At 40.3% G+C, this 10,705-nt stretch overlaps 1 protein-coding gene across 6 annotated transcripts in view; it reads left to right on the forward strand.

Annotated features, from left to right (window-relative positions):
* Positions 1-10,705, forward strand: part of LOC105234238 (uncharacterized) — a 186,400-nt gene that overhangs the window by 60,591 nt on the left and 115,104 nt on the right. The window contains exon 2 of one of the 6 annotated variants that reach the window (XM_049449622.1): positions 7,263-7,303. The exons of the other annotated variants lie outside the window; for them this stretch is intronic. The gene's annotated coding sequence lies outside the window, so the exon portion shown is untranslated. The remainder of the gene's footprint in view (positions 1-7,262; positions 7,304-10,705) is intronic. 6 annotated transcript variants of the gene reach the window in all.

Consider the following 10,705-nt stretch of genomic DNA (forward strand, 5'->3'; position numbering starts at 1 on the left):
GTTGCTCATAATGCTGTCGTAACTTATGCGCTATTAAAATGCTACCAGCGCGCGATTTTGTCTGAACGCTGCCGGCGACTAGTAACAAGCTAATGTGTAGCGCCCGAGCAACAGACAACCATTGCAAATGCACTCGTTGTAGTCACTACCACTTACCGTTGTAAGTTTGGTTATTGTTTTATATATTTTTTATTTTTTTTTACTCACTTTTCCCCCAATATGTTTTTGGTTTTTGTTTGCGCAGTCCAACTCCAAATGCACTCGCTGCTGCCGTCGCAGTCGCCGTCGGTTGCGCGTGCCCGTCCATTGCGCCTGCCCAGTCATTCATTTGCCTACCGAACTAAAATTTTTGCCACTTGATTTATTTTCGTACTCACTCGCTGCTATTTGCTTCGTATTTTCCCACTTTTTGTTGTTGCTTTAGATTTTTTAGATTTTTGTCTTTGCCGTTTGCTGCCTATTTTGTGTAAAAGTATTTTTATTACACGCCTTTTAGTACTATGCAATTTGTTGTTGTAGTTGTTGTATTTTTCAAACATTTCAACTGTTAGCAAATGTTTTCCTTGAATAGTACATAAGTGTGCAAAAAATTGTTATGCATATTAAGTAGCCGATGGGGCGTTAAGGTATTTGCGAAAAAGTACAAAAAATAAAACAAAAATTCGCAAACTTTTTGGTCTTCAATAGATAGACAAGGTTGAATTCGAAGTTTCTATGGTCCGCGCCGAAATGGTTGTATTTTCTATAACGAATAACAATTACTTCCTGAAAAACGAAATATTATATAAGTATAGTTTATGCAAGCTTGTGGCATAAATGATTTTCTATTATGTTCGAGGAATTCTTTTGTTGCCACTTAGTAATCTTCCGCACTTTTACAAAATTATATAAAGAAAAGTAGGTGATATTGATTTTCTCAGCGAACCGATTATCTGTACTAAAGACGGCTGATTTACAGAAAAGAGAACAAAAATGCGGGAAGTGTTCTTTGGATCATTCTAAACAACTTTGCCTAAGGGACTATGAGTCTAAAACCGGTTTCGAGCCAGCGCTTTTTAAGGACGATAAATCATGTGTAGAATTTCACGCAAGTGACGGAAGTTCTCTGATTGTAATTCACTTGGGAGTGGCCAAAAATGATTTTTTTACATATGGCTCAAGCAGCACACGACTTCCGGTCTTAGACCAAGTATTCTCTAGGTAGCCAAAGAACATCCGTTTGTAGGCGAGCTAAAGTGAGAAGGCGAACCATGCATCCCCCAGGGTTGAGCGCTGGGTTTGGGATCTGCTACATAAAAAACACCCACAATGAAAATGAAATAACAGCCTCTTAAGAGAAAGCCCCCCTTTTGATGACGACCATGGAACTTTTGCCAACAGTCATGCATGATTTAATCCATTAATTCATTGTTTAGCTAAGTCAAAAACTCACATCTCAATTTTCAAAAGAAGAGGGCTTGTATAGCCTTATTGAAAAATACTTCGTATTTTGAGATGGGTTTGAGGAGGTCGTAATTTTCGAATAATTTTGGTCAACTAAATGCTGGTTTGCTAGTCAGAATTGATCAAGACACCGATCTAGAATAAAAAGTCTAGTTGTTGTGAAAAGCGGCGACTACCATCAAAGCCAATGAGCTGGCTAAAAAGGGCGCTCTTGCTTCAACTTCCTCAAATTGGGAACAAGTCGCTGCATCGCAGTTCTTTTGTGCCTCAGCATTGGATTTACAGGTTTTGTCCGGAAAGTACTAGGACTGAGTCGATTTAAAAAAAAAATAATGAACCAATCATTACAATTCTTTAAAAACTTTCAAAATAGGCTCCTTCTGTGTCGATGCAGAGCTGCCAGCGCGTTTTCGAAGTTTTGAAGGGTTCACGGAAAGCATTCTCCGAAATTGCCTTGAGAACCGAGGAGCATGCTGCTTGTATTCCACTGTTGTCTCAAAATGCTTGCCTTTCAACGGCCTTTTCAAGCAAGGAACATAGAAAAAGCGGGGGGCCCCATCTGGGCTGTAGGGTGTCTGCGGAAGCGTTGGGATGCCGGCCTTGGTTAGGAAGCTGTTCACAAGAAAAGCGATGTGAGCCGGAGCGTTGTCATGGTGCAACTTCCAATCGGCTGCGATGTCTTGTCGGACCCGATTGATCCTTCGTGTGAGTCTCTTGAGGACTTTCACGTAAAACTTGGCGTTGACGGTTTGGCCAGGCGGAACAAATTCATAGTGGACGACGCCTTTGATGTCAAAAAAGACAATGAGCATCATCGTTTTCACTTTGGATTTGCTCAGTCTTCTGTTATCGGACCACTACAGTACAGCAGCTACAATACAAACTGAACGATCAAAATTGAGCCTTTGCATGTAAAACCTGTTTATTTGACAAGATATCTGCACGAATTATTGTCCAAAATAACGCTAAAATACCCGATTAAGTTTTCCAAGTCGAACCACTCTGAAACTGAACAATTAAAATCGAATTTTTATATCGAATTTCATTCGTGAAGGGTATTCTAGCTTCGGTGTAAACGGAGTTAACATTTTTTCTGGTGTTTTTGTTTTTTAATTTGATTTCGGTAGTTTCTATTATTTTTTGTTTCCACTATTAACTACTGTTCCCCGTTTTGTGCATCTTCCTTTCCATTTTTGTTCAAATTATCTGTTTGCTTGCGAAGATGTAAATTGCTATGTTAACGGTACATTACGTAAGTAACTGCGAGCAATTAAAATCCAACAAACGGCTAACTAACAAAAACTCAGCTATTTTTTTTGGTGCCACGATGAGTCTTCCCAACATTTGGCGAAATAGTAAAGAAACTTCAGAAAAAGGCGATTAATGCCAAATAGCCAAAATATTAGCAACTTTGTTGTGTGATGGCAACACACAGCTAAAAAATACATGCTTTTATTTAACTGAAAAGCGCATAAAGTGTTGTTGTTGTTGCTGCTGTTACCTAGCAAATGCTGGCATAAGATGATACCACAAACCACCACAAGCGACTCGGCTGAATTTGCAACAGTTCTGCCGCGGCTCCAGCCGTTTTTGCTCCAAACACGATTGTTATCTGCTTTTTGAGTAGCATTTTAGTGCGGAAAATATTGGCAATAAAAGCAAGTAAAGAGAGGACAAAAAAAGCAAAATGAGCGATTCGAAGAAACCGAAAAATAAATAAAATAAAATTGAGTTACAATCAGCGCGAAGTTACCGCTAAGCGTTAAAATAAAAAAAATTACGGAAACAAGCGAGCAAACGCCAATCGCCGCAAACATATTCTCAGCCTCGCAGCGAGTAGCGAGTAGCGGGCAACAGCAGCGCACAAAGCTACTCTGTGCGTTAGAAATCATAGCTATCAGACTATTTACTTAGCACGGCTGCCAATTGACGCTTTCATGCCAACTTTCTCCGTTCGGCTGAGCAAACTTTGCCGCGCCACTCGCTGCTATTACTTGTGTGTGGATGGCTGTGTGTGCTCCATTATGCTTTTCGGTTAGGTAAAACTCATTGGTCAAGAATATGCGTGTAACCGACGGCTTGAACCACACGTCTGCTTTTCACACATTTTCTTTTAATTAATTTTTTTTCTTTCATTTTTTGTTGCTGTTCTCGCCAGCGATGTTCAGTTGCTTCGTGCGCGACGTGCGAAATGTCGAAATACCGTCAAGTTGGCAGCTTGTCTATTTCTGTTGGACATGCCGCGTCCAAATGAATTTCGTACGAAACGCATTTGTTTGTAAATATATGACAACGGTGCACCGCAGTGCCACTTTTTGGACGCCAGCCAATTCGTTAGTCCCCACTAGACCCTTGTCCATTGCCAAAAGTGCTAGTCACACTTGCTGCCAGCGTTTCATTGTAATAATTATTTGTGCTTGGTAAATGGTTTTGTAATATTTTCTGAACATAAAAATACGCGTATTCACTAATTATTGCTACATTGAAGAGATTTTGTGTTTGAAAAGGAGAATGCGAGGGATTCAGTTAAAAAATATATGCGAGAACTGCGGATATACCATTTGCAACTAGATTTAAGAAAAAATCGGAGACCGTATTAAATATATGTATATAAGTATATAAAATAACATTCTCGCCGAACCAAACATATTTGCGAACTAGTTCCTCAGTTTTTTAGATCTATCTGAAATTTCGCACACGTTCCTATGTACATATATTAGGTTGTCAAATATCCCCCTTCCGCAATTTTGTTTTTTGAATTTCTCGACTATGTATTAAACGTTACAGAGCTCGTATCTGGCAATACTACACATCGTTTGAAAAGCCTTGACATAACCTACAAAACGACGCTGTGCATGATTAGTTTGGATATTGCGTCCAACAGTTATAGACGTGTAAACATGGAGTTGACTAACGCCGAAATTCGCGCCTTATAAAAGTTTTCCTTCGTTAAAGGCAAATCCGTTAAAGAAACGTTCCGTGAGATTAATGGTGGTTTGGGGGAGTGTACTCTATCACTTCGAACTGCGGAGGAATGGGTTTGACGATTCAGAGTAGGTGAAAACGACACCATGGATAAGCCGGCCAGCGGAAGACCTGTGACGACGAATACCGATCAAATCATGTAAAACATCGAGTTAGACCGGCATGTGGCATCTCGTGACATCCCCTAGAAAATGGGAGTTAGTCAGCAAACCATTTTAAACCATCTGCAGAAGGCTGGATACACAAAAAAGCTTGATGTTTGGGTGCCGCATGATTTGACGCAAAAAAACCTTTTGGACCGAATCAACGCTTGCGAAATGCTGCTGAAACGGAACGAACTCGACCCATTTTTGAAGCGGATGGTGACTGGCGACGAAAAATGGATCTCATACGACAATACCAAGCGAAAACGGTCGTGGTTGAAGGCCGGTGAATTGTCCCAAACAGTGGCCAAGCCGAGATTGACGGCCAGGAAGGTTTTGCTGTGTGTTTGGTGGGATTGGAATGGAATCATCCACTATGAGCTGCTCCCATACCAGACGCCAGACGCTTAATTTTACCATTTCTTGCGAACAACTGGACCGCTTGTAACAGGAAATCGACCAGAAACGTCCAGAATTAGCCCACAGGTAGGGAGTAGTGTTCCCCCAGGACAACGCCAGACCACACAGACGCTACGGAAGCTCTGATGGGAGGTTTTATCGCATCCAGCATATAGCCCGGATATAGCTCTAAGTGATTACCACCAGTTCCTGTCCATGGCGAACGCCCTTGTTGGTGTAAAGTTGAACTCAAAAGAGGCTTGTGAAAAGTGCCTGTCCCAATTCTTCGCAAATAAGGAGGGCGACTTCTACGTGGAGGGTATTCTGAAGTTGACGTCTAGATGGAAACAGATTAACGAACGAAACGGCGCATATTTGAACTAAATCCGATCAAATAAATGTTTATCGATATATTTCCAGTGATTAAATACTTTGTACGACGCTTACTGATAGCAACTGCGTTTTTTCGATATTTATCGATCAAAGTCTCGATAATATCGATATTTATCGATTTATTGCTGGTTGTATTATCGATTATATTTTATAATTCACATATATATGACTGTCAATCGATCGACTGTTTATCGATAATATTCTGAATTCTGTCATATTTGTCAGTTCTAGGGAGTTTGAATCCTAGATCTCATTTGTTTCAGAAGATAGCTTAAGTAACGGTGCATTTTGCGATATTTTATCCTCTGAGCACTGCCTTTTTAGCTTTCCTATTAGTGATCTTATACCCACTATTAAACGAAATTATTCCAACTTCTTCAAAATAGTTCAATATATATTTAAAAATCATTGATAAAAATCGAAATATCATATAATTGCTATCGATAAAAAATATCGATATGTCTCTGACTATATTATTTTCACATCCACTTTGTCAACAAGTAGACAGTCATCGCCAGCTCAACGTGGCATTGTCACGTTCAGTTTTTTCACTAACACCTGACAACCTGACTTAACTGTCAAATATAAAGACAAGTCGGATGACACGCATTTGACAATCCCGTAAAAGCAGCGCTAGCCGGACGCTGCGAAATATTTGCTTTTAAAGCTGCAAGTAAACGAGTGTTTTTTTTACAAATCTATGTATGCAGTGCATTCATACTGCAAGTCACATGAGCTCCGTCGTTGCACTTTTTTTTACTTCAACGCTTCATAGCTGACTGCCGCTTTGCGTATAACCCCAATGTCAGTGCCTCGTATCGCATTTCATGGCGTCGAGTTTAAGCATCTCAATAACTTGCTGATCGTTTGTCAAAATTTCAACGATTATAGCGATGCATTGACAAGTTGACTGACACTATTGCGGCGACAGTGAACAAAAAAAAAAAATTGCATAACTTTTTACTTCAACAACTTTTCTTTTTTTTTCGTGTGTTGGGGGGAAATCGTAATGACTTATTATCCGCCGAACTGCAGACAATAAACGATGCAAATGATCGATCGTTTGCTCGTCGTGTGCAGGGTTTGCTTGGCCAGATCACATAGATGAAGCCGCATAGTTAGATGATTAACCACTTGGCTGCGCATGCGCAACACATTGGTGTTGTAAAGTATGCGCTGTTGACTATTTGCTAGTGACCTCAGTGCAAAGTTTTCGCATGCCTGCAGCTTGCTCGAATGTTTTAGCCATTTATTGCAATTTGTTTGGCTTAAATGTAGACAAAATGCCATAAGTGTTTGCATTGGGTTTTTCGCTTTTATTTCATTTCGTTTTTTTTTCGACTTTGTAGTTTTTTCGTTGGCTTAAGTCGCAGCTTGTGCAATATGTTGGTTAGGAAAAGCAAAGCATCTGCTTAACGTAGCGGTTGTGGCCGCTGATCAGCGAAACGATCTATCACTGCGCATTAAGGTGACCTTCCTGGGCATCTCAGTTGTGCATCGCCATTTTTTTGAGCACACAAAGTTACCACAATTGCGGCAGCACAACAAACTTACATATATTTTATTTATTTAGTTGCATTGCCCCGGCGCTGTTAGACGTCTTTTCGCTTTATTTGCATTGCCTAACCAATCATGTAATTTGATCGCCAAGCTTTGAGATTAAATCTAAGCAAGGGACAGCAATTGTGAACTTCGGCGTAGCCAGTTTGTAGCGACATCGTTTTGTTTAAGTGTTGCATTTTTTTTTTTTTTGATTCGGTGAGTGAACTAAGTAGGCTATGCCTTGGACTGGTAAATTTTGAAACTGTGGAAAATTATTTTTATATAATTTAATATATTTTTATTTTCAAATTATTTATACATTTTCTAATTGCACTTTTTTATTTCTTCTCTTTCCAGGTAAGCAATTTCGCAAGCATAAAACTATCATTTGAGAGCTGGTAAGATTTCTAATATAATTTATATTATAAAGGGTGATCAATTTCGAGGTTCCTTACTATTTTAAAGAAAAAACACAGATACCTCAAATTTAATAAAGAATGTTTATTATCAGTTGAAAGAAAATTCTTTGGCATTTATTTTTTAAAAATTATCTCTTTCAAATGTTGGCCGGGGCTACGTCTCAGATGGTTCATCCGTTGAGTTCACTTTTCGATAATCCGTTCGAGCATTTCGACTGGCAACTGGCGAATGACATGCATGAGGCTCACCAAAGTGTTTTTTTTTTTCAATAAATCCTTTGTTGGGTGCGATGTGTGAGAAGTGGGTGCGCCTTGTTGAAACCAAATGTCGTCGAGATCACGAGCTCCAATTTCAAGCAACAAATAATCGGTTATCATAGCTCGATAACGGTCGCCGTTGTCAGTTACGTTCTCACCGACAGAAATATGGATCTATGATTCCACCGGCCTACAAACCACCCAAAACCGTTGTTCTTTCTAAATTAAATGACAGCTCTTGAATCTCTCCGGTTTGCTCTTGGCCCCAAATGCGGTAAATTTGCTTCTTTACATACCCTTTGAGTCAGAAATGGGTCTTATCGCTGAAAAAATGTCGCACGAAAACGTGGGATCTTCTTGGAAGATTTCAAGAACCTGTAGAGCGAAGCGACGTCCCTATTGAAGGTCAAGCAGCTTCAGTTTTTGTACATTTGTTTCAATTTAAGATCCTCGAACGGCGCCGAATCGATTTTCTACGGTCGTCGTGTACACTTTCAGCTACGGCTGCTGTATTTTCTTCACTACTTGCTGGGAGTGGTCAATTCGGTTGAGTATTTACCAATAATGAATGCTGGGTCTCAAGATGGGTGATGGAAAGCTTTCGAAGATGGGTGATGGTGTTGCGAATAGTATGCTCAGTCGGCCGATTATGTTGACCATAAGTTGAGCGAAGCGCGTGAGACACATTCCTTACAGAACGTTGATTTTCGTTATAAAGTTGAACGATTTGTAAACGTTGTTCAGGCGTACATAAGTCCATGATGAAATCCCAAACAATACTGAACAAAACTAACATGACAGTTTGACACGAATAACGAGTGATCTGTCCACAAAAGAATATTGAAAAAAGTATCGATAATTGTATCACCCATTAGCACATGCGGGCTTTGGGTTCGCTGAATGTGCACTTCGGACTAGTCAAGAAGTGTTAATCTCGTTAGCAAGCTTCTTCCACATTAGAATTGGGTTAGTATGGCTGCCCGGTTAGCTGCAAATCCGTTGAGTTTGCTCGGGAAGACACCTTTACCTCAATTTTATCCGATTGAATGCTAGTCGGTTGTCCTCTTGAGCTCTAGCGTTAGACCTAGGACCTCCAGTCAGTTTGGTTAACATCCAGAAGTTCTGAAAGTGCGATATCCTTTTAGCCTATAGTGAAGCGTAAGAGGTACTCTGAACTCTTGTTATAGCAGCAGAAAACAATCCTAAAGAAATTTGGAGTAATGCTGCGGAGTTTACAGTCCTTGGGTCACGTAGACCTCATTCAATCTGGACTGTTCGTTTTGTTGAAACTTTTGCCTTTGTTTTCAGTCAGCTGACTTTGATGTACTCTCTACAATTAGACTAAAGACCTAAAGACTGAGATTCAAGAAGCTTCTAGTCTTATTCAGGCGATACTATTCAGAATAGATTCCTGACTATAAATAAGAGATAGTTTCGAAAATCAGACCTTCAAAATATTATCTATCTCCTATGTATTCCGCATGCTTCAGCAGTCTTTGGTTTTGGCTAAGAATTCCTACAACAGTCTTACCTTGCCATTTTGCAGCTCGAAATATAAACATCATGAGCAGCATTGTCCTCGAACCGGTTCTTATGGAAAAGAACGTTGCAAAAAGAGAGCGGGAAACCGCAAAAAATACCACGTCTACTGTACAAATATAAAAAAAACAACTCTACGGTATTATTTTAGTTATGTTGCACGCGCTACGCGACTGTTGCGTCGACTCAGTTGCAACAGAGTGTCGGGCTCACCTAGCACATGTTTAACTTGCCGTGTTGTTGCGTATTTTATGACGACCTTGATGTCGGCGACTAAACACTGGCGACATGTTGTTGCGCATGTTTGTTAACACACACACACACATACATATGTATACGCAATATTACGCTGTTGCGACAAGGCTACGCGTTCTTTATGACTGAGCCTTTGTTTGCTTGCTGAAAGCACCTGTTTCGGCAACACAATACCAACTCTGCGACGAGTAATCCCAAAGAAAATCCATACAAGCGGCAATCGCAATGCTTGCGTGCCGAAATACACATATTTATGTATATACATACTTACAAACCTGCAACTGGATAACTGTGAATGCGACATTCGCTTGCTGGTAATGTCGCCGAGTGCAGCTGTTGCTGACAGCTTGTTGCTGCAACATATGCTACGCTATAAATGATTATGAGCGCACTAATGAAATCGATGCTGTTTGTTGCCGCTGCCGTTGTTGCATGCGGCAAATGCAGCCGCAATGAGTCGCCGAGTGGTGCTGACGTACGTTTTTCACACGAATTTTCGCGTTTTATTTGGGTCGCACAGCAACAATGTGCTGCAGTTGTACCAGCGTATTTGCCAACCCAACTCTTTTGGTTCGCTTGCGAGCTTGCCACATGCGCGGTGGCACGCCATTTCCTTGCGGCTAAATTTAGTTTTCGATTTCCGCTAGCCGCATTTGCCAGCAGCTCAAGTTGAGCGTATGTAAAGGAAGCTGCGGCCCGCCGCACGTCAACAGCCGCCAAAAACAGTCGGGCAATTGTACACGCACAGCTTTTCCTTATTCACGCATCGCTATCATAATTTTGAGGAAAATTTATGAACGCGTTTATTTTCCTCATTTTCACAGCGGCATTTTCAGTTTGTGCGCGTTTTCATTTCAACATTGACTGGCAGACAGCTGCGCGGCTGTCGATTCACCCAAATGGTCCATTTACACGTCATATCCATTGCAATCATATTCATATGAAATTAATTTAACATTTACATATATGTATTTATATTAGGGTATCCGTTATTTTCCAAATTGTTTCTTATACCCTGAATAAGAAGTTTGTTATAGGATATACTCGATGTCGATAGATATGATAGCTTTCATACAAATTGAACCATCAAAAACCAATGAAAAACTTTTTCATATGACGGGATATCTTCACGAAATTCGATGTGGATTATTGTCCAAGGCCATGGTAGAGTCTCCGAGGAAATTGTACAGATCGGACCACTATAGCATATAGCTGCCATACAAAGTGATCAATCAAAATTCCTTGTATGAAAAACTTTCTTGTTTGTCGAGATATCTTCACGAAATTTGATTTAAATTATTGTCCAAGGTAACGGTATAATCTGCCAAG

This window comes from Bactrocera dorsalis, chromosome 2 (assembly GCF_023373825.1).
Source record: "Bactrocera dorsalis isolate Fly_Bdor chromosome 2, ASM2337382v1, whole genome shotgun sequence".
Taxonomy (NCBI): Eukaryota; Metazoa; Arthropoda; class Insecta; order Diptera; family Tephritidae; genus Bactrocera; species Bactrocera dorsalis.